At 40.6% G+C, this 24698-nt stretch overlaps 1 protein-coding gene across 10 annotated transcripts in view; it reads left to right on the top strand.

Moving 5' to 3' along the window:
- tbc1d22a (TBC1 domain family, member 22a) overlaps positions 1 to 24698 on the top strand; it is a 395279-nt gene that overhangs the window by 46277 nt on the left and 324304 nt on the right. The gene's annotated exons all lie outside the window — the stretch shown is intronic.

The following is a 24698-nucleotide window of genomic DNA, read 5'->3' on the forward strand; positions in this document are numbered from 1 at the left end:
TGAATATAATCCAGTTTTGTTGTCGTGGAGTTTTTAAAAGTAGGCTTTATATCATGTTGAGCTGAATTTTTAAAGGAATGCCAGTTGTGCTATTTGTCTGTCCTTCTGTGCTTTGCTCCATGTTGTCGATGATCCTGATTTGGTGTCGAACACCTCTTACAATGTTAATTCAAGGAGCCATAATTTACAGCACTACTTCTGTGGAAGGCATAGCACTTGTATAACTATTTTCATGTGTCAGCCTCAGTTTAAAAAAAAATACATTTAGGTTTGTAAGAATTCAAACCTGTATTTTAAAGATGTATGGGTTAGGTTGATTGACCATGCTAAATTGATCCGAGTGTTGGGGGATTAGCAGGGTAAATTAGGGTTACGGGAATCGGGCCTGGGTAGGATTGTGGTCGGTACAGACTCCGTGTGCCTAAGGGCCTCCTTTTGTACTGTCGTGATTATATGATTCTCCCACTGCCTGACCTTACCCTGATTCTTTTGTATTTTTCTTCCCCTTTTTCAATGATAACCATTTATCTCTTCAATTTTCATGTCTCTGCCTGTAGCAGAGAAAAAAACCATATCTATTTATAGCAAAACGCTTGGAAAACAGTGGCAGAATCGGACAGAGTCAGCATGGATTACCATTGTGACAAATCAACTGGAATTCATCAAAGATGTAACTAGCAGAGTTGATGAAGGGGTGCTAGTGGATGTGGGTTCTTTGGGCTTTTAGAAGGCTTTCAACAAAGTCCCATTGAAGAGATTAGCGTGGAAAATTAGAACGCATGGTATTGGGGGTGGTGTATTGAGATGGATAGAAAACTGGTTGGCAGACAAGAAATGAAGAGTAGGAATAAACGGGCCTTTTTCCAAATGGTAGGCAGTGACTAGTCATAGAGTCGTAGAGGTTTACAGTTGTAGAAGGAAACAGTTCCTTCGGCCCAACTTGTCCATGCCGCCCAGTTTTTATCACTAAGCTTGTCCGAATTGCCCACATTCGGCCCATATCCCTCTATACCCATCTTACCATGTAACTGTCTAAATGTTTTTTAAAAGACAAAATTGTACCTGCCTCGACTACTGCAGCTGGTTCCAGACACTCACCACCCTCTGAGAAAATTGCCCCTGGACCCTTTTGTATCTCTCCCCTCTCACCTTAAACCTATGCCCTCAAGTTTTGGACTCCCCTACCTTCGGGAAAAGATGTTGACTATCTACCTTATCTATGGCCCCTCATTATTTTATGGACCTTTATAAGATCACCACTCTGCTCCGGGGGAAAAAAGGTCCCAGTCTCTCCAGCCTCTCTTTATAACTCAAACCATCAAGTTCCAGTAGCATCCTAGTAAATCTTTTCTGCACTCTTTCTAGTTTAATAATATCCTTTCTATCATAGGGTAACCAGAACTGTACTGTACACAGCATTCCAAGTGTGGCCTTACCAATGCCTTGTGCAATTTCAACAAATCATCCTAACTCCTGTATTCAGTGTTCTGACCAGTGAAAACAAATATGCTGAATGCCTTCTTCACCAGTCTGTCCACCTGTGACTCCACTTTCAAGGAGCTATGAACCTGTACTCCTAAATCTCTTTGCTCTATAACTCTCCCCAACGCCCTACCATTAACTAAGTAGATCCTGCCCCGATTCGATCTTCCAAAATGCATCACCTCACATTTATCTAAATTAAACTCCATCTTCCATTCATCAGCCCACTGGCCCAATTGGTTAAGGTCCCGTTGCAATTCTATATGACCTTCACTGTCCTCAATGCCACCAATCTTGGTGTCATCTGCAAACTTACTAACCACGCCTCCTAAATTCTCATCCAAATCATTAATATAAATAACAAATAGCAGTGGGCGCAGCACCGATCCCTGAGGCACACCGCTGGTCACAGGCCTCCAGTTTGAAAAACAACCCTCTATCGTCTTCTGTCGTCAAGCCAATTTTGTATCCAATTGGCGACCTCACCGTGCATCGCATGAGATTTAACCTTGTGCAACAACCTACCATGCAGTACTTTGTCAAAGGCCTTGCTAAAGTCCATGTAGACAACATCAACTGCACTGCCGTCATCTACCTTCTTGGTTACGCCTTCAAAATCTCAATTAAATTTGTGAGACATGATTTTCCACTCACAAAGCCATGCTGACTGTCCCTAATCAGTTCTTGCATCTCTAAATGCCTGTAGATCCTGTCTCTCAGAATACCTTCTAACAACTTACCCACTGCAGAAGTTAGGCTCACTGGTCTGTAGTTCCCAGACTTTTCCCTACAGCCCTTCATAAACAAAGGCACAACATTTGCCATCTTCCAATCTTCAGGCACCTCACCTGTGGCGGTCGATGATTCAAATATTACTGCTTGGGGACCCGCAATTTCCTCCCTAGACTCCCACCAAATCCTAGGATACATTTCATCAGGCCCTGGGAATTTATCTACCTTGATGCACTTTAAGACTTCCAGCACCACCACCTCTGTAATATGTCTCCTCCTCAAGACATCACTATTTATTTCCCCAATTTTCCTAACATCCATATCTTTCTCAACAGTAAATACCAACTAGTGGGGTACTGCAGGGATCAGTGCTGGGACCCCAGTTATTCACTATCGATATTAATGATTTAGATGAGGAAACTAAAGGTAATACCTCCAAATTTCTCTCTCTCTCTCTTTCCCCCCCCCTCTCTCTCTCTCTGTCTCTCTCTCTCTTCCCCCCGCTCTCTCTCCCCTTCTCTCTCTCTCTCTCTTCCCCCCCTCCCTCTCTCTCTCTCTCTCGCTCTCTCCCTCTCGCTCACTCTCTCTCTCTGGGCGGGATTTTATGGCCTCGCTCATCCCAAAACCGTAACATCTCACCCGAGGCCCACGGACCTTTCCGTGTTCTGCCCCTCACCTGCTCCCATAGCGGGTGGGTTTCTATGATTTCTATGATTTCTATGATGATACAAAACTATGAGAGGGAGAGCTGTGAGGAGGATGCAGAGATCCTTCAGCGTGATTTGGACAAGTTGAGTGAGTGGGAAAATGAATGACAGATGCAGTATAATTTGGATAACGTAAGGTTATTCACTTTGGTAGCAAAAATGAGAAGGCAGATTAGTTATCTAAAAGGCCATAAATTAGGAGAGGAGAAATGTGTAACAAGACTGGGTATCCTCGTCCACCGGTTGCTGAACACAGGCATACAAGTGCAGCAGACAGTAAAAAAGGCAAATGGTATGTTGATCTTCATAGCAAAGGCATTTGAGTACAGGAACAGGGATGTCTTGCTGCAATTATACAGGGCCTTGGTGTGACCACATCTGGAATATTGTGTGCAGTTTTGGTATCTTATCTGAGGAAGGATGTTCTTGCTGTAGAGGGAGGGCAGGCAAGGTCTACCAGACTGATTCCTGGGATGGCAGGACTGGCATATGAGGATTGATTGAGTCAGTTAGTATTATATCTGCTGGAGGTCAAAAGAATGAGGGGGCATCTCGTAGAAACTTCTGAAATTCTAACAGGATTAGACAGGGTCGATGCAAGAAAGATGTTCCCATTGGTGGGGATGTCCAGAACCCTGGGTTACAGTCTGAAGATACAAAGTAGACCATTTAGGACAGAGATTAGGAGAAATTTCTTCACCCAGAGTGCGGTCAGCCTGTGGAATTTGCAACTATAGAAGGTCGTTGAGGCCAAAACCTTGTATGTTTTCAACAATCAGTTAGATGTAGCACTTGGGGCAAAGGGGATCAAAGGATATTGGGGGAAGACAGGATCAGGTTATTGAGTTGGATGATCAGCCATGACCATAATGAATGGTGGAGCAGGCTCCGAGGGCTGAATAGCCTCCTCCTGCTCCTATTTTCTATATTTCTATCTAAGAATGCTTTAAAAAAAGGCCTTGTGCAAAATTCAACATGCTTGCTTTGAATTCAGTTCCCCCAAGTGTGAAACAAGAATCACGTTTGCTTGAATACGTGTTGCTGCCTGCACTCCAACCTCGGTAACTTTGCAGCCTGAAATCTGTTTCTCAAAAAACAGTTAACATTGATAATAAACTCTTTACTTTTGCCTTTATTCTGTCTTCAAATTATTTGACCTTATTTTTATTTCTGTGTTGCCTATTTACATACCCATTTTGCTAAACTCCCTCATGTCCTCCTGCGTTTTTATTGTTTGCCATACCCCTTAATTTGGTAGGTGTGAACTTTGACATCTGATCAAATATCTGCCATTCAGCACGTTAGTTTAATCGAAAACTAATTTCCTCCATTATATTAAAATGCTCAAGGGTGACCCCTTGACAAATCCATGCTGATTGGCCCATGCTTTTCTAAATGTTTTTATAATCGTACACTCAAAATTTATGCACAATTTAGACCAACTAACCTATTATTTTCTGGCTTCTTTCTTTATTCTTGATAAGATGCAGTGAACATTAGAAGGTATTTAACACAGAACAAAGATGGTTAATTTTCCATCTATCGCAGTTGAGGAAATTCCGTATAATTTTCAATATTAGGTTGTGCAGAAATGGAATTAAGAAAAAAAAATCCAAGGAATCCTTTTTGTTGCAGGAGTGAAGACAAAAGGAGGCTTGAGGCTGTCTTTCTGGCTGCTCACCATTGTAAACTTTTCTCTGATTTGGGAACTGATATTAAATTAGATTCAGAATTTTTTTTTCTATTTTTAAATGTACCATTTGATGAAAGAAGCCAGTTTCAAAGAAGTAAAAGTGAAAAGCTGTCCTTCCACATTTTCACTGATGGAACAACTGTATTTTAAGTCAGCAGTGAAATTACAACTACAAAGCAGCTAGTGAATGAACAGCAGACATTCTGTCTACAGAACAAATGAGTGATAGAAAAGCACCAAAATTGCATTTGTAGGTGCAGCTGCACCTCAATGTTTGCAAGCAATCAGCTGTGATCTGACTCCTTCTTGAAAGCTATTCATAAATTAGCATTTCACACAATTGTCCTGAATTAAACGTCAAGTGGCAGTCTTTCTTGTTTTCTCGGTCCAGCCAATGCTAGCTGTGTTTTAGATTTCAAGCAACATGGTGGGACGCACGTTTCACGTTAATCTGAAAGTGCAATATGATTTATTTGCAGCAGAAAAACAGTTCTAATTTGAGGGCAGAACATGTCTAAATTTAAAGAGAGTGGGACAGTGGGGAGTGGGAGTGCTTCTGCACAGGCTACTAAATATCAGACATATGTAAGATATTCCATGGATGATTTGGAGATCGATAGATGAAACCTGGTATCTGGCAAATTATGTCTTGAATGTAAAATGTCTCCTAGTTATTGAAAGAAGATATCCAAATTGAAAAATGATTTTTGATTAGAAAGAAGCCGTGCAATATCTGCAATGGTGAAATGAAGTAACCAGGTGAATAAAATTGCTTTTTTGCAATATTGTGTCCCAGTTATTGTGTGGGCGGCACGTAGCACAGTGGTTAGCACTGCTGCTTCACAGCTCCAGGGACCCGGGTTCAATTCCCGGCTTGGGTCACTGTCTGTGTGGAGTTTGCACATTCTCCTCGTGTCTGCGTGGGTTTCCTCCGGGTGCTCCGGTTTCCTCCCACAGTCCAAAGATGTGCGGGTTAGGTTGATCGGCCAAGCTAAAAATTGTCCTTAGTGTCCTGAGATGCGTAGGTTAGAGGGATTAGTGGGTAAATATGCAAGGATATGGGGGTAGGGCCTGGGTGGGATTGTGGTCGGTGCAGACTTGATGGGCCGAATGGCTTCTGTCTGTACTGTAGGGTTTCTATGATTTCTATGAGTTAGCAGTGAAGTGGGGAAAAACATAAAGATGGGTACTAACACACACCAATGGCTGCCTGGCACATAAAAAGTTACCTGGGAAAGAGACATTAAGCAGGCACTGACCTTTAGTGCAGACAGCTACTTGAAATTAAAACATGCAGGACAGACAGTTATTTACATGCAGGGAACAAATACTGCAGGAAGCCAAGGCTTGAGGCACTTTTAAGATAAGGACAGACCCAGGACAATAGGGTCTGATAAAGAGATTAGCCACAAATGGGAACGGGAATACATAAATGCAGGAAAACCAATTACTGTCTGTATCGACCGAAACTAAGTCATTGATAAATCATTGAAAGAGGAAATGTATCCATTCTATGAAACAATGTCTGTATATGTCTGGCTGTAACTATGTGTTAACTATCGATCCTACTCAACTGTAACGATGTGTTAAATGGCTAATGTCTGGACTATCCATTGTCTGAAAAGTATAAAAATGAACCACTCCTATTGTATGATTGAGAGAAGGTAGCTGCCTAAAGTACTGCGGAGTGCCAGTGCCTTTTCTCCACAAAGTTTCGTTAAATAAAACTGTATTGTTGAACCTCCAGTCTGACTCCAGTGACAATTTTCCCACAACAGCAGAAACCGATGCTTTGCACAACATCTGCGTATTATTCCTCAGAAGATTTGGGAAGCATAGTACTGGGATATTAAGAACTGAGCTGGACGTTTTCTTTGAATTTTTGTCATTGTACTTCCATTCCATCTGCAGCACCAACATAGCCCCAACCAAAATAAGCAAAATACTAGGGATGCTGGAATCTGAAACAAGAACAGAGGACACTGGGAAAACTCAGCAGGTCTATCAGCATCTGTCAGGAGAGAAACCAAGCCTTAATCAAAGTCAGTTGTGAGATTCTTTGACCTGGATGGTGACTCCTGGGCTACTGGCAACATTTAATATGGTTGACCATGTCCTACCTCTTTTGTTCACTGTCCTCACTTGCATCCATTCTTTGTGGAACCAGAGTTTGTCGATAAATGGCTTCTCTTCTATTCATCTTGTGAAAATGAAAAAAAATATAGCATTGCTATGAGCCAGTAAAGGTTGTAGCCCAATCCATGCTAAATGCATTTCAACGTTATCGGCTAAAGTGGTTATGTTAAAAATTGCCCTGAATGGGCTTCTCTGATATTGTTCCAATAGAGAATACAATGTGCACTTGATTTTGTGCAGTGAAATATTGATTGGAAAAAATCTAGACTGCCTAGACTAGGAATTAGTGCATTTTAAGTTCAAAGTTTGGGTGAAATATGAATTGAGTGTATATTTATGCAGCAAGGTGAAACTTTGCACAGTTTAACATCACTGAATAGTGCAGCATTTCAAAATCTGTTCACTGTTTATGTTGTGCAGTTGCTTATCTTTCGGAGTCAGAGTTATAATGGTTGAGTCACTGATTATTGTGTGTGTGTGTGTGTGGTAGTTAGGGGAAGGAGTCCAGTGTGGGGTTGAGACGGTAGGAGGACGGGGTGCAGTGTGGGGTCGGGAGGATAGTTGGGGGTGGTGGGAGTCGGGAGGATAGTTGGGAGAGGGGGTCCAGTGGGGGATTGGGAGTGGGGTGGTCGGGGTAGGATGGGGAAGAGGGTCGGAGGAGGGTGGCCTGGAGAGAGTAGTCGGATGGTTGGTGGGGTGCCCAGTGTATGAGATCAGTAGTTATCCAGGAGTTGAACTATTTTTAATCCTTCTAATATTTCCCAGGTAATTATTCTTCCAAGTAAGTCAGAACTATCTGAAGTCTTTGACTTTAAATTGATTTTTTCGATGATTCCAAAGGCAGAATAATTGCCCAACAGGTGTTGAAACTTCCAGGTCAATTTCCATGCAATCATTGTGTGGGGAATGTTTGAGGGATTCACGAGCACATCTTCTGAGATACTTCCTGGCTGTGACCATTTGGAGAACAGAAACTCTGGGCCAGTTAATCAGTTCAGACTGCCATCTTGAGAAGCACTCAAATTTTTGTCGTCGTTCACCTATTTCAGATTAGGAGTGTAAATTTACACGTCTGAATTATTTGGAAGAAAGGTGAAACTATTTACTTTACAACACTTACTTTCAAGATTGTTCCATCTAATTATGACTGCACTTAAGAAGTAATTGATCTGGATCTTGCTGGAATGAGGTTTCTCTTGGCACGTTGGCCAGTTAGATTGTATTCTTCAGCACAATCTCATTTGTGCCATAATATTTATTTGGAGTGCAAGTTTCCAATCTTGGCTTGGTGAATATGACATGTATCAATCATATATCTGGAACCTTGGGTGCACGGTGAGACCAACCGTGCACACTCTTAATCAATAAGATGTAAGGATTGAAAAATAACCTGGAATGGTTGAGGAGCAGAATGAATTAAAATCAAATCAGGTAGAAAGAGAAATGAGATGGGGGGGGGGGGGGGTGGAATTGGAGTAAGAGAGGGGAAGAGAAGCAAGATGTTTAAAAAAGTTACATTTACAAGAATCTTAAAATTTTGAGCAATTTCGCAGTTGAAGCATGTGACTCCACTGTTTAATTTGTTCTTCAGCTAGTTCTCAAGTCTAACTGGGAGGACAAGGGTGAGATTTAATTTATGCAAAGCAGGCTCTCGGTATTCACACCTAATGGCTTGCTTTTTGAACCTTGAACTTTTCAAATAATGTATTTAATTGTGAACTGCCTTAATATGTCATCAGGATGTGATAAAGCGTTGCAAAAATGGAAGCATTTGCTTTCCGACAGCATTGTGTATTTACATAGTGCCTTTAACATTAATGTTTGAAGGCATGCAGCCAGATAAACGTTAGCACTGTTCCAAAGCAGATGATATTGATGTGGGTGACTAAAAGCTAGCTTAGAGTTTCGTTATAAGTCGGCTCTTAAAAATGGAGAGAGATGTAGAGTGGTTTAGGCAGGAAATTTTGTTGCTTAGGAATTAAATGTACACTGATTAATTGTGAGACAAAAAGGGTAGGGGATACAAAAGAGGCACAAGCAACAGTTTATTATATGTCTCCTCTTTTATTTTCACAAATGCCCCACTGACATATCATCGGAGCTCAACAACTATGAGAGTCCTGGCACCACACTATGGTGCTTCTGAAAAAAAGTGAAAGTTTTATTTATAATGAGTATTTTCTGTATGTCTAGCAAGTTCGCAAAATGAAATTTCCTTTGAATCTGGAGATTCAGTTTAGGGCTCTGAGGTTTAAAATTGAGTATTGAATCAGTGAATCAATAAGGGAGGTGTTGCAACTGCCACACACCCAGCACTGAGGTTTCGTATCTGTGCACCTGATTGATAATTGCGAATTACATAATTAAATTTGATCATTAGTACTCAGTTTTTTAAAAGAACTAGTACAAATAATGATTAGCATAGGCATTTCCAGCTCTCCGTCATTTCCATTTAATTATTTTGAAGAATTTTCTTGAGTAAGTGATTATGGCATCCATTGACAGAAGTAGCTGGTAAGAGTTAATGGGCTTATAGTGTAAGGGGTTTTAACTCACAACAATTGAGATGGTCTTTAAATTACAGTGCTTCTGTGATTTCTCAGCTGTATTTGCTTTCACTTAATTTTTGATGTCATCATTATTGATTTTTAAAAAATAAAGAATACAATCAAACTTAAATTAGAGAAAATTATAACACATTTTGAACCTGCATTGAGAATTTTAAAAATTGATTTATTTTGTACTGTCAAGTAGCTGTGAGCTTTACATGGCATCCTTTTAGCAAAATATGCTGAAGATATTGTTAGGATGCCCATTATATTATTGGAGTGGATTATGATCAGTCACTTTATACTCCATATACAAGAATTAAGTTTAAAAATAATTGACTTCTGTTGATGGTCCAGGCCCCACCACTTAGCAGCCAAATTAAATTTACAGGTGAATCCAAGCTATGTGCAATGGGTAGATTGGACAGAGTGGATAGGGAGAAAATGCTCCTGCTCATTAAAGGATCAAGAACAAGAGGGCACAGATTTAAGGTGATCTGCAAAAGAAGCAAATGTTTTGTGAGAAGAATCATTTTCAAACAGCCAGTAGTTTGGGTCAGGAATGCACTACCTGGAAAGAGAATGGCACTGAGTCATAATGCTGGTGTGGTCATGATGGGCTGAATGGCCTCCTTCTGTGAGGCCATATCTGGAAGATATCTGTGATTCTGAAATTCTATTCTATTCTATCTCTGCAATGAAGCTCTCCATTTCCAATCTCTTTAATGGACAGGAAAAATGTTGCTGAAATTCTTTTGTGTGCGCTTGGGTGACTGGATATATATGGATAATAAATGTTGCCAGGTCCAGTAAAGGCAGGTCATATTCATAACTTAAAGCTGCCATTCATGAAATGTATCAGTATAGAATTTTCTGGACCTGCCTGTCCTTTTTAAAAAGGAGATCAGAAGGATAATAAGGTGACAGCAATGGCCAGGAAACCTTTGCATTTTCTGCATGGACTCTGAAGTATCTGGCAAGTCCTAATTGAATGACCATAGGTAAAGTGCCTCTCTTGAATGGACATGCTAAGACATTTCCATACATTTTCACCCCGCGTAACCAGTCAAAAATGGCATTCAGCAAGAAAGCTGGTCTTGTTAATGCTGTGTTTGTCTGGTTGTTTACTGATGTCTTTCCTACTTCCACCCAAGAGGTTGGAGAGCAGCAGGAATCTCATTACCGGGAAAAATAAAATAAATTAATTTTGGGCAGTGTACCAGCCATTATATTACATTAGGGGTCTACGTACATCACAAATCTTTCTGCATCGCTGTAAGGCTAATGAACGCTGGCATGTGAAATATTAGATTAAATTAACTTTGTGAGAGAGGAAGTATAATGGGCTTTAACATCTTTGAAAGTGAATAAATCCCTGGTCTCAGATCAAATGTATCCTCGTCTGTTAAGGGAAGTAAGAGAAGAAAAATAACAGAGGTTCTGACCATCATTTTTCACTCTACTGGCTGCAGGCATTGAGCCAGAGACGGAGGACAGCTAAGGTTGTACCATTGTTTAAAACAGGACAACGAGATGCACCTCGTAATTACAGGCCAGCCAGCCAAACTTTGATGGTGGGGAAATTTTGAGGGACAAAACAAATCTTTGTTTCGAAAGACAGAATAATGAAAGACAGCATGGATATAAGAAAAGGCCCTCTCAGATTAACATGTTGATGCATTTGATGGAGTGTTAGGTAATAGAGCTGGTTCAAACAATTTATGATTGTATTGAGGCTATTAGAAATAAGGTTTAAGCTTAACTTGTGTTTTTTTTATTTGTGTGCTAAAAAAGGGTTAAAATTCAGTTAGGTTAAACGAAAGTGCCTGAACCTTTATGGATTTTCATTTCACTTTCAGCTTCCATGCATCATAATTAAAGATTTACAATGTAAAACAATTAGAGGTTAAAAAAATACTATGCTGTTGCTTAGCAGCCAGAGGCCCCCACTGGTGAGTAAAAGCAGTTGTTTTCAGTTGGAACCAGGTAATCCAGGAAGTAAGACGCTGCTCAGAGGTTGTCAGTACAGGCAGGACAAAAAAGTAAACGTCAAACAGCCAGAAACAAGGGAATGAAGGGAGGAGTCCCAGAAAGACTGAAAGCAAGAGTTGTGGTGAGACCAGTTGGCTCACAGTGTAGCAAGCATTTCATGATGGGAAATCCAGTTATTGAGCAGCATCTGTCACTTGGTTTTAGTGGGTGATGTGTCCGACCACATTTCATCTATTGGTTCACGTGGACGTGTGCGTACTGAGAACGTTAAGACATAAGATGTATTTTGTAACTTGTGCTATATATTCTTAAATGTGTAAATCTTTAAAGGGATTCAAGAAGGCAGATGGGACATTTTCCTTCATTTGCCGAGGCATAGAATATATGAGCAGGGACATTGTGCTGGAACTGTATGGCTCATTAGGCCAAAGCCGGGTTGTGATGCATTTCTGCTCACTGATCACAATTCCATAGAATCGATGCAATTGCAGTGGAAAAGATAGAGGTATTGGGGTTCTTGAGAAACATTAAGGTAGACAAGTCCCTCGGGCCTGATGGGATATACCCCAGAATACTGAGAGAGGCAAGGGAGGAAATTGCTGGGGCCTTGGCAGAAATCTTTGTATCCCCACTGGCTACAGGGGAGGTCACAGTAAGAAGTCTCACAACACCAGGTTAAAGTCCAACAGGTTTATTTGGTAGCAAATACCATAAGCTTTAGCGCTCCGAAAGCTTATGGTATTTGCTACCAAATAAACCTGTTGGACTTTAACCTGGTGTTGTGAGACTTCTTACTGTGTTCACCCCAGTCCAACGCCGGCATCTCCACATCATGACTACAGGGGAGGTCCCAGAGGATTGGAGAATAGCCAATGTTGTTCCTTTGTTTAAGAAGGGTAGCAAGAATAATCCAGGTAATTACAGGTCGGTGAGCCTTGCGTCAGTGGGAGGGAAATTATTGGAGAGGATTCTTCGAGACAGGATGTATTCCTACTCGGAAATAAGTGGACGTATTAGTAAGAGGCAACATGGTTTTGTGAAGGGGAGGACCTCACTGTGTGAAGGGGCGGGAGGGGGGGTGGGGGGGGGGCGGTGGTGGCGTCAAAGCAGAAACCCTCAAGTTTTTTTTAAAAAGTTGGAGACGCACTTGATCCTACAAGGCTACAGCACAAGAGCCAGAAAGTGGGATGAGGCTGGATTGCACCTTGTCTATCACCATGGACATGACGGGCTGAACAGCCTCTTTCCAGTCTGTAAATTTGTATGATTCTCTGCAGGAACAGAAATTGGAAAAGCTCTTGCTGGAAAAAATACGTGACATTTTTGGTGCCAATAATTCTCAATATAAAACCTGTGGGAGGTGAATTTGGTTTGTAACATGTGTAACACTCCAATCTATGCCGCAGTTGAAGAGAGATCTTGATAAGGAAGTAGAATTAATGAAAGAAATTTAATGAGATACAACTAGTGAGTAAGCACAGCTGTTTCTACCTGAAATAAGCGGCGTACAACCAGTAACTTTGAACTTGACTTCAATGCAAATTGTAATCACTTGTTAACTGACGTAAGTGACTGCTTGCAACTGGATATTGGATTTTTTTTTAGTGGTGGCGAATGTGCTGATTTTGCACTGGAATTAGATTTGATCTGTGTGTGGGCATTTTTTAAGTGTTAGCATATATATGCATATATGATGTGCGTACTTTTTGTCATGTGCTGATGAACAAAATAACCGCTTAGAAATACATGTTCTTTTGCTTGTAGAATTTTTGTTGGCTGGCAGGGAGGTTGAACTGATGAGGAATCTTTAATCGAAATGATTTATTAATTTTTCACTCTTGTGGTGAAAAACAGTTTAAAATCTTCTGGCATTTAATTGAGCAAGATTCGTGTTTAGAGCCATGATACTGCAAGAAGAACAAATGGTGTGAAAATGGCCAATGCATGTTTTTCTTTTGGGGTTAGGAATGGGTCAATGATCCGACTATCAAGGTTGGATTTAGTAATATAATCAAATGGAGCCAGTGCTTGGTACTTGCCCTCTACAGCCTGAACTTAAGAGCTGTCAGTGTCCAAGTACTATAAAGAAACTAATGCAGGGATTCCCAAACTGGGCGTCACAATCCCGAATGGGGACATGAGGTGAAATTTTGAGGTCGTAAGCTACGAGGCAGCAATTGCTACTCCGAAGCTCAGATTAATTTCTGACAGTTGCGAAGTTTCTTAATGTTCTTGCATTTTGTTTTTTCTGGTGGGCATGGACTGCTCTGTGGTCCGGTTGTATCTGCAAAAAAAAAACCCGGAAAATATATTTTTTGTCGAAACCCTGCCTTTTAATCAACTCTCGCACTCAACTCTGTTTCCCAACCAAACCCACCTCCCACCCACCAACCCCGCCACCTAATCAAGAACTAAAGTCCCCTTTTGCCCAGCAACTAAAACTCTCTTAGTGCTGAACAACTGAAACCTCTTCTCTTTCCCCAACCCGGTACCCTCCTTAGAATTTCAATCCAAGCGTCACATCAAGTCTGAGGCTTTAAAATGGGGCATATCGAAAAAAGTTTGGGAAGAACTAAACTGAGGCTTCAAGTGATAGTTCTTTGGTTAACGTTGCATTGATTCGAATGAAAGTTAGAGGATCTTTGTGTATCGGTTCCATTTTGATTCTGATGGTGGCGATTCAGATACACGAGCCCTGATTTTACATGTTACATCTCACGTAAAACTTTTCATCCGAACAACTGTTTCATTAGCTCCCCAAGAACAATGGAGAGCAACTGTCTGTAAGATGTCAGTAGTGTAAGTTGCTACTTGTGTTGTACAGTGTTTGTTACTTTTGCTGCTATAAATCTTCTAGTTATCAATAGTCAATGTTTTTTCTTGTATGAAATTAAAATGTGACGTTTTGTCATCTAAATGATTGAATGTGTGGTGAAAATTTCAGAAGGGCAAACTGCCGAAGGTGAGCTGAGCTATTGCTGCCAGGCTTTTAGCGCTCGCTACTTATTGTGCTGCATTGGAGACCACTCCCATAAATAAGTTGTTGCTTCCCAAGAAATCAGTGCGACTTAAAATGCACAACATCTTATAATGTATTGGCTAGAGGTTGAATCAAAGTCTTTGTTCTTGTAATTAGTTGACTGACTTGACATGACTCCTCTGTATTTATTCCTGGTCTTTTGGACAGTGAAAAAATAAACACTTCATCACATTATTCATTTGAGCATGATTTTAATTTATCAGATCCAACGATGCTTTGTTGAACACTAGTCGGATCCGAGGTGCAAATCCTTTCACAGTGATTTGCAAGCAAACACCTTTACTTTAATTACCTAATGTCAGAACAAGACAAGTGACCTGTCTCCACAGAAATTGTATGGGGCCTCATTTACCAGGAGTGAGTCTGTTCCTTTCAGGCTACCAGCAGAGCTACTTTTCAGACAGGAATCCACTTGCAGTAAACACACACAATTGCCAAAACGCGCTTTGATTTCTTTCTATTTATAATCTCTCCATATCCATTGGGAGCAATAGAAGCATGGATGAGCAATAGAAACATATCCATGCTTAGTGGCGACACGTTTTTAAAAAAAGCCTAATTTCAATGCTACCTGTTCCTGAGAAGACAATTTTCATATCGCAACTGTGGTTCTAAAAGCCTGTTTTTCCTCAGCAATTCGATGCTGATCTTGCTAGTTTCAAGATTTCTCAATGTTTACAAAGTTGTTGCTACTGGTGATTTGTGGGAGCTGTGTCTATGGCTCCCAAATTTAAACCATCTTTGTCAGGGCTCTGAACCGTAGCCTTGTCCAGATGAACAGTCAATAGTATTGTGATTCCAGAATGTGAGCTTTCCGATCAACTGAGAAGCTTCAGCTGAGTCCTGGGTAGGTCTTGATAACCTTGGACACAACTGTGTGAAGCAGAAAGGAAGGTCACCTGGCTATTTTATTGGTTCACTGTATTCATCTCTCCTGCAGGAAGGGTCTGGCATTATGGAGGCATGGTTACAAGGTGACCAAGGGTGGGAAATAAAAACTCCATCGTACTCAACATTTCGAAGAGACCTGCAGAATGGAATAGGAGGAGGGGTGGCCCTGATGCTGAGGAAAATTGAAAGGGCATGGAGTCATGTATGGCATTAAAGGAGACCATTTGGTCCACAAGTCCATGCCAGTTCTTTTGTTCATCTCTGTGCCTCTGCAAGTTTGCTTTTCAAGTGCCCATCTTATTTCCTTCTGAAATCATTCATGACAAAATATTTCTTCCCCATATTGCCCCTCCATCTCCACTCAAAATCTAAAATTTGTCTCCCCTATTTGTATAATTAGTGAATGACATTTGTGGGAAAGGATCTTGGCTCAAAAAATTGTGAAGTAGAACGGAGATTAGGAATAGCAAGGGTCGAAACACTGGTGGGGGTGGCAGTCGTTTATAAGCCACCCAGCAATACTGATGGACAGAGCATTAAGCAAATTATTGGCACATTTAGTAAAGACATTGGAAATGATGTGGGTACTTTGCTGGATCAATCAGATTGGTAAAGGTTGTCTGTAATGGGAGTTTGTAGAATGTTTTTCTCAGAATTTCCTGGAGCAACATATTATGCAATCAATGACGGATGAAACTATTTTAGATCTACTATTGCACAATGAGGAAGTGTTCATTCGTACTGTCATAATAAAAGAATTACTGGGGAATAGTTATCAGAACACAATTGAATTCCACGTTTAAGTTTGAAAACGACATGCTGCAATCACAAACCAGAATTTGAAGCTTGAAGCCAATTGCATAAGTGTGAGGGGTGGAGGGTAATGGCTCAGGTTTGATTGGGTAAAGAGACTAAAGGATATATCAGTAAATAAACAGTGGGAAACATGTAAAGAAACAATTTAAAATGTTTGAGACAAATACATTCTATTGAAAAACAAAAACTCAATGAGAAAGATAATGGCTTAGTAAGGAGAGTAAGGACAGTATTAGGTTTTAAAAGATTAGAATTATATCTGTAATGTTGACAAGAATAATGTTAAATCTGAGGATTGGGAATGTTTTAGAAATGCAAAAGGCCACCCAAAGGTTAATAAAAAGGGGAAAATGGAATAAGAGTAAAGTAGTCAGGAATATAAAAACCATTTATCAGAGCTTTTACGAGTATATAAAAAGGAACAGAGTTGCTGAAGCCAATACTGGTCCCTTAGAAACATGACGATTTCTCCCAAACCTGAGGTATGAGGAAATAGTGGAGATGTTAAACGGAGATTTTGTGTGTCTGTCTCGTGGAAGGCACAAGTTGTAAATCAGAAAGCTAATTAGAGCAGTTGGGGGGAGAATAAGAATGAGGAAAGTAAGGTTACCAATAAGAGCAAAGAAAAAGCACATGAGGAACTCTTGGGACCAGAATTTGGCAAATCCCCAGAACCTGATGGCCTACATGCCAGTTTTCTAAAATGGATCGCTGCACTGATAGTGGATTTGCTGGCTATGATTTTCCAAAATTCCCTATTTCTGGAATGGTCCCAGCAGATAGGAAGTTAGCATGTGTAATTCCGCTCTTCAAGAGAGAAAACTGGGAACTGCATACCAGTTTGCCTCGCATCAGTCATTGGGAAAGTGCTGGAATGTATTATTAAGGAATTCTGAACAATGAATTTGGAAAAACATAGTATGGTTAGAAAAAGTTCATGTGGTTTTACAAAAGGGAAATCCTGTTTGACCAAATTATTAGAGTCTTTTTGAGGATGTAATGAATTGTGCAGAAAGAAGGAGAACCAATGAATGTTGCATGTTTGCATTCCCAAAAGATATTTGATAACATGCAGAACAAAATGTTAATACATAAGGATTCATGGAGTGGGGGTGATGCACTAGCATTGACAGAGAAGTGGTTCATGGAAAGCAAGCAGAGGGGAGGGATAATTTGGGCAATTTCGAGTTGGCAGGTGTGCCACCAAGGATCAGTCTGAAGGCTGCAGCTCCTTACAATCTGTATTACTGACTTGGACGAAGAGAGAGCAAGAATAATGCATTAAGTTTGCTGACGATACAAAGCAAAGTGGGAATGCAAGATGTGAGGAGAGCACGAAGAGACTGGAAAGAGTTATGGATCAGTGAGTGGGCAACAAGGTAGCAGATGGTCTATAAGTAAATATAAGATCATTCAATTAGGTTATCCACTTGAGTTACAAGACTAGAAAAAGGAAAAATTTTTTAAAAGGTGTGCAACTTGGAAATGTTGATGTTCTGAGAAACTTGGGTGCAAAAGGAACACGAAGCATGCAGGTACTGTAAGCAGTTAGGAAAGCTAATAGCATGTTGGCCATTATTGCCAGGGAATTGCAGTACTAGAATAAAGAACTGTTGCAACAATTGTACAGGGCTTTAAGACTACATTTGAACACAATGTACAATTTTGGTCTCCGTATTTAAGTAAGGGGAGACCTGCACTGGAGGCTTTACAGCAAATGTTCATGAGAAAGGTCCCTGGGGTGAAAGGTTGTTCTAAAATGAGTGGCTGAATAAATTGTCTGGAGCGTTGAAGAATAAGAGGTGATCCCATTGAAACATTGAAGTTTATGAAAGGCCTTGACAGGTAGACACTAAAAGGTTGTTTCCCTTAGTTGGAGAATCTAGAACAAGGGTGGGGGGACAGTTTCAGGATAAGGAGCCAATCATTTAGGACTGAGATGAGGAGAAATTTCTTCACTTAAAGGGTTGTGAACCTTTGGAATTCTCTGCACCAGAACGTTGTGGATGCTCGATTATTGAGTTGTTTAAGGTTGAGATGGAGGTCTTTTGGTCTTGAGAATCGAGGGATACAGGGAGCGGGTGGGAAAGTGGAATTAAACCAGCCTCGATCATATCAAATGGTGGAGCAGGCTAATGGGCCAACCGGTCTTCTCCTGCGACTTGTTTTTATGTTCTTCTGTTATTATCACTGACAAAATTACTTGTGGGTACAGAGCAGCAATTTTGTGCGCAATTGATGAGAATGAACAGTCAGTTCGGGTTATTGGGTTCTCATGCGCTCCAAGGTCAAGCTTCACCTGAGGCCTCCGAGCATCTTCCCCTCAGATGATTCGTAGCAGCCTGACAGACCCATTTGTTCAGTAAAATGAGCACTAAGCATAATGATTAAGGAATTGTCAACGTGAGCTGTTTAAAGTTACAGGCAGCCAAGTTGTTATTTTGTTGTGTTGAATTACAAGCTACAGACAGAGTAGTTTGAACTAACTGCAACCATCTATTGTGCTCTCATGATGCACTTGGCACTTTGATTTTAGCTGGAATGGACAAGACACCTCCAAGGTCCTTGGGCTGTTCATTCAAATGGAATCCAGTCGTTCTCCCCAAGTTTGGCTTGTGTTGGAATTGGATTTGCTAACATCTACAATAGTAGATCCGATTCTGGATACTGACTTCATCTATTTGGGTGGCCTGAACAGAGTTTTGTAGCTATTCATGTGTTTTCCTGAATCCAAGAATGTTAAGGAAAACTAGCTTTGTGTGAAAATACTCTGGCTGCGTCAAACCTTTTGGAAATCTTCGGGTGTTGTGATCAAACCTGAAAATCTGTTTGTGTTTGACTTGATTCAGCTGTTCAGGCTGCTATATTTTGATAGAGTTTTGATGTCTAATATTTGTTTGGTGAAGTTTCAAATCCACCCAACATCTTGTCATATCTAGAGATTTTAGATGATACTCGAATGTTTTGTTGGTGTTTATTTAAGATTGTGAACCTTGAACTTTTACTGTCCTTTCAGAGTGCACTCCAATGCAGTCATCAGCAGAGGTTAACCCTTCTTTCCCAAATGTTTTGCATATGACGCAGCTCATATGAAGGACTCTTTGGAGTGTGGTGTTGAATCCCTTTCTCCAAGTATGTAGTGAAGACTATGTTCTTCTGAAGAGAGATATAATGCACTGGAGATTTACTTGACGACTTTCTATCAGTTGCTAGAAACTCGGAATTATCCTGTCAAGAGCTGCCCATAAGCTTATTACTATAGCATGTGGATTCATGCTGCCTTTTATACAGGAACTTGGTATAAGAGTTGGATTAAATAATTTCTTGCCATTATCTCCAGTACCTTAGCCTTGCATTATGGACAGATTGATTGTCTAACATTTGAAAAATAGGTATTTGATCAGATGTTTTTTCAACATTAATAAGTTTGAAAGATATGGCTCACTTCACGCTTGCCATTTCGTTTTGCATCAAGTTTAGCATGTTTGCTTTGAGCTGTTCTGTGGGTTTGTTTGTCCTCTTTGAGAGGATCGATGTTTCTTTTTGCCCTTTTTTCCCAATATCATTATTGAGCAAGAAATAAAAGATAACCTGCATAACTTCCACCAATGATACTTTGAAGTCTGCAAAAGCAAGCTGGAGATGATCGTATTTTCTCCTGCATTCCCAATGGAAAATGCCTGTCCAGCATGGTGGAAGCTTCAACATTTGTTCCATTTGTCTACAACATCTCGGGTTTTTTGAAGTTCACTTCTCGCTGTAATGGCAGTAATTGGTTTCAATTGTCATCTTGTTCTTTGCTTCCCTTGATTTGAAATCTCATTTCCAATTAAGACAAAATTACACTTGGGGTCTGCTGTAGATTTTGAAGACAAATGACTGTGCTATAATTATTAACCCAGTGAGGGGGTAGGTCTTCTGTGGCTTAATTTCCAAAGAATGTTTCAGAAATTGGTCCTATCAGGAAATTATATTTTTGGATTGATTCTTCATGCAATGGAGAAACATACAACATTAATTGTAAAGATTTTGCACATGTAGCATTTTGTTAGTATCTACTTGGCACATTTACTTTTTGGTAGTGTGCAAGAACAAACTTTGTTTTTGAGAAGGGGAATGTTTTGCAAATAATTGCACTTAGCACTGTTCCTACGCTCATAAATATGCTTTTTGATGCAGGCAAAGTTACAGATTTTCCTACCGAGGTGTTGAAATTGAAGCTGAAAGATCGAGGTGTGTTAATTCAATAAGCACAGCATGTCTCATAATGTTGGAGCAGCAATCAGTCTAATAAATAGAAGGCTACATAATATTGCTAAGGCAGAGGTGTTAGGATCCCCGCGGAGGTGGAGACCAATAACTTAAATGAATCAAACACCCCATATGGAAAAAATATGATGGACATGATTTCACCTTTGAAAACCTTTACTGTACCAATCAAGCCAAATTGAACATAAACATGCATGAACAGGCAAATAGTGTTCAGCAAAGACTATAAATTATACTTGAAATAGCCGATACAACATAGATGGATCTCTCAGATTTCTTAAGTAATCCCTTTGGCATAAATGGCATTAATTTTAGCTTCATGTAAAACTTGGTCTTTCCCAGGTAGAGATTCAGTTCTTTAATTCACGCAAAAGTTAAGCACCAAGTCTCATCCAACAGTAGCTTTCTTACACCCGAGTTGTATGGGTACAACGTCCAGCAAAAAGTGCACACCTTTCCCGATCCCCCTCATGCTGCTCACGGAATCGGCCTTTTTTGTCGTCTTTTCCAGTTGCACCACGACTCCCCTTCCTCGGCTGTCTCTCTCACGTTTTTCCTCAGACGTATTCTGAGGAAAAACTGGAAGTGAGCTCCCAAGTCGTGTGTTTATTCTGACCACTGGCTGAAAATTGACTGCTCAGCTGGGTGCTTTTTACCCCCAGTCAACTTCCATTTCCCTCGCAACTGAAGGCCACATGCTGATTTCTCAGAAGTCAGATGTCACAGTCAGAAATTCAGAGTTACATCCCCCCCACTTTTCTAGAAACTTGGAGTTTTGATTTCTTTTTCTGTTAGGGACTGCCTCAAAAAGTACAAACTTTGAAACCACAGTCATTGCAGACAAGTCTTGCAAACTAGATTTTATCATGGAGGGTGTTGGTGAAATGTCAGACTACATCTTGTATCCTTTATGTCCCCAGATATCAGCCATTATGGTGATACAGAGAATGGTGCGAATAGCCCTTAGTCTGATCTTTATTCATGAGGTATGAAAATTGCTGGCTAGATGAGCAGTTATTGCTTCTCCCTAATTAGCCCTTGAGAAGGTGATGGTGAGCCCCCTTCTTGAACTGCTGCAGTCCACGTTGTGTCGGTACAGTCGCAGTGCTTTTTGGAGAGAGAGTTCCAGAGTTTTGCTCCAGCTACAGTGAAGGAACAGTTTATAGTTCCAAGTCAGGATGATGTCTGCTTTGGAGGGAACTTTCTGGTGGTAGTGTCTCCATGTATCTATGCTTTTGTTTTTCTCGTGGTGTCTGAAGTGTGTTCCAACTACAAGATGCACTGAGGCAACACAAACCAAGGCTTCTCCAAACCCACGCCATATACCACCAGAAAAACAAAGGCATAGATCCATGGGGACTCTCCCACCAGAAAGTTCCCCTCCAAAGCAGTTTTCACTTTTTCAATTGAGCACTGACTTGAGGGACGAAGGCTTCCCTTTCCCTTTCAAAAAGAACACTTTTTAAAATGTAATTTACTGGAAATAAATAACGCAAAAGGCCATCAAAGTTAGTGTGAGGTGATAAGTGAATGCCGGGGCAGCACTGCCATTAACTTTAAGGCTGATAATGATGAGCATTAATTTAGTTGATTCAAAAAGCACTTGGGGTATTTTCACAAAGCTGCTCCAGTTAATTGTGCTGCTGCCGGAAAACTCAATTTTTTATTGCAACTTGAAATTGTTTCCTCTCTCATCCTCTGTGGGTTACTGCAAATAAAAAAAAAAATCTCTAACAAATGGAATTTGGATAAATGAGCACATCAAGGCAGTGAATTCACAGAAATGTAAATATTTTCTGTCTTGCATGGCCTACTCTTTACAAATGAGAATGCTGGGCTCAGAGAATATGACTTCAGTTTGTATGAGATTCAGAATTAGTCTGACGCACAGTGAAAGCCATTAACAGTGTCATTTCAAGAAAATGGTTATTTGTCGGGTGCTCGTTCCCAGAAATCAAGGGAATGTCTTTTAGGTTTGGAGCTCTCAATTGTGGTGGATCCAGCGTCCCTTCCCATGATATAAAAAATTTGCACACAGGCACTCGTACACAATTAAGGTCTGTAGTCCTGCCACATTCAGCCATCAGTGGTGGACAATTAAATAATTAACAGCAGGAGGAGTCCACAAATATCCTCAAAAATTGTAGAGCTCAGCACGTCAGTGCAAAAGTCAAGGCTGAAGCATTTGCAGCCATCTTCAACCAGAAGTGCTGGGCAGGTGATCTATCTTGACCTCTTCCTAAGGTGCCCAGCATCAGAGATGCCAATTTGATTCACTCTACATGAAATCAAGAAGGCACTGGATGCTATAAAGGCTTGAGGCCAAGGCAAATGTTTCGACAACAGTACTGAAGACTTGTGCTCCAAATTTAGCTGCACCCTCGCCAAGCTGTTCCAGTGCATGTACAATTTTGGCATCTATCCGGCAGTGTGAAAAATTGCCCAAATATGTTGTCCACAAAAAGGACAAATCCAATTAGGCTAATTACCACCCCATGAATCTATACTCAATCACCAGCAGTGATGGAAAGGGTTGTTGAATTCTATTTCATTCACTACTTTGGAATACTCTTTGACCATTTCGCAGCCCTGTCAATGCAGACCCAAATGCAACTAGTTGAGTTGATTTCTGCTGCAGTCATGAAATCATCAAATATTCCAAAAATATTGCCTTTTCTCTTGCTTTTGAACCCTCAGCAAAACAAAAAGTCTTTTATTTCCAGATTCCAAGTCCCAACATGGATGTGAATCTCATGAACAATGAATGGTTTAGATTCTTCGACTGTGACCTAATCTAAAAGATTCAACAATAAATGGGACATTCCAGAAATGTTTGTAGATTGACGTCGTGCAACAGCCGTTGCCACATGGTTGATAAATGCACTAGAAAACTGTCTTCTGATAAATCAATCCAGTGTTTTGACATTGGCATTTTCTCAGATTCCTTGGTTATAACAGTCTTTTGTTGAGCAGGGTGCAACAAGTGCACTGCTGACGAGGCTCCTTTTGTGTGCGCTCAGTTGCACTGTTCTAAAATTTCTGTCCACACCTTCCATTTCAGAAACCAAAGTTCCCTCTTACTCTGATACCAAACCCCAACCAGTTGGTGAAAGCCAGCAATTTAAATTAACCACACTAGTAACCGTGGATGGAACATGAAAGACATGGAGAACTAAACAGGATATTACGTGACTTTACCCACCTGACCTCATTGCCATGAATTCATTAATGTTGAAGACAGCCCCACTCTTCTCCTGAACCCTTCTGAAAAAAGCCAGTGGCATGACTCACCAATGCCTCCCACTCCTCTGACACTGATTTATCAAGAAGATCTTTCCAGTCCACGTCTTGGTTTAATAAATATTATCTTTCCCCTATGGGTGGCACAGTGGTTAGTACTGCTGCCTCACAGCGCCAGGGACCTTGGTTCGATTTCCTCCTTGGATCACTGCCTGTGCAGAGTCTGCACATTCTCCCTGTGTCTGCGTGGGCTTCCTCAGTGTGCTCCAGTTTCCTTCCACAGCCTGAAAGACGTGTTGGTTATGTGCATTGGCCATGCTAAATTTTCCCTCAGTGTACCCGAATAGGCATCAGAGTGTGGCGACTTACCTCTCATTAACTTCATTGCAATGTTAATGTAAGCCGACTTGTGACATTAATAAATAAACTGAAGCTTGAGGACTTTAACTCCTGGTTTACTTTTGTCCTGCTAAATCTCACTGTATTATGACCACACAAGGCTCTCTCACTGATAACCCCATCCACCTGCCCAGCTTTAGTCTCTAAAGCAGTTCAGAACTTTCCTATCACATGTTGGGTTTGCTGCATTCTTGCTGAAAATTTTCTCCTGAATACAGTTAAAGAATCCTGTGGTCTTGTACCTTTTAGACTGATTTTTTTTCCCAATTGATTGAAATTCCTTGCTATTACTACCCCATTGATATTGTACTTATCAGAAATTTGCCTGTGCATTTGCCCTTCTATTTCCATCTGACTGTTTGGGTGCCTATTATATTTTCCCAGCAGTGTGATTGCCTATATTTTTGCTATTCATTTCAACTCTCATTTGATGCTGCTCAAGCATTTCATCCCTGCTCACAGCTGCAAGTGTTTCTTTAACAATATTATATCCCTACGCTTTTTTTATCCCAATCTCGATCTCATCTGAAAGCCTAGTTACCAGGAAAATTGAACTTCCTTTTCTGCTCTTAAAGCCGTATTTCAGTAATATGTATAATATTCTTCCAAACATCCATCTGTGACCTCAGCAAACCTATCTTATTCACTTGGCTCATTGCATTGAAATATATGGCATATCGCGGCTGCCTAATTTCTTTGTCTATTTCCTAACCTTTGCTTCCTCTGTTTTTTGCACTCGCTTATTAATTTTC

The sequence above is a fragment of the Mustelus asterias genome, chromosome 19 (genome assembly GCF_964213995.1).
Source record: "Mustelus asterias chromosome 19, sMusAst1.hap1.1, whole genome shotgun sequence".
NCBI lineage: Eukaryota > Metazoa > Chordata > Chondrichthyes > Carcharhiniformes > Triakidae > Mustelus > Mustelus asterias.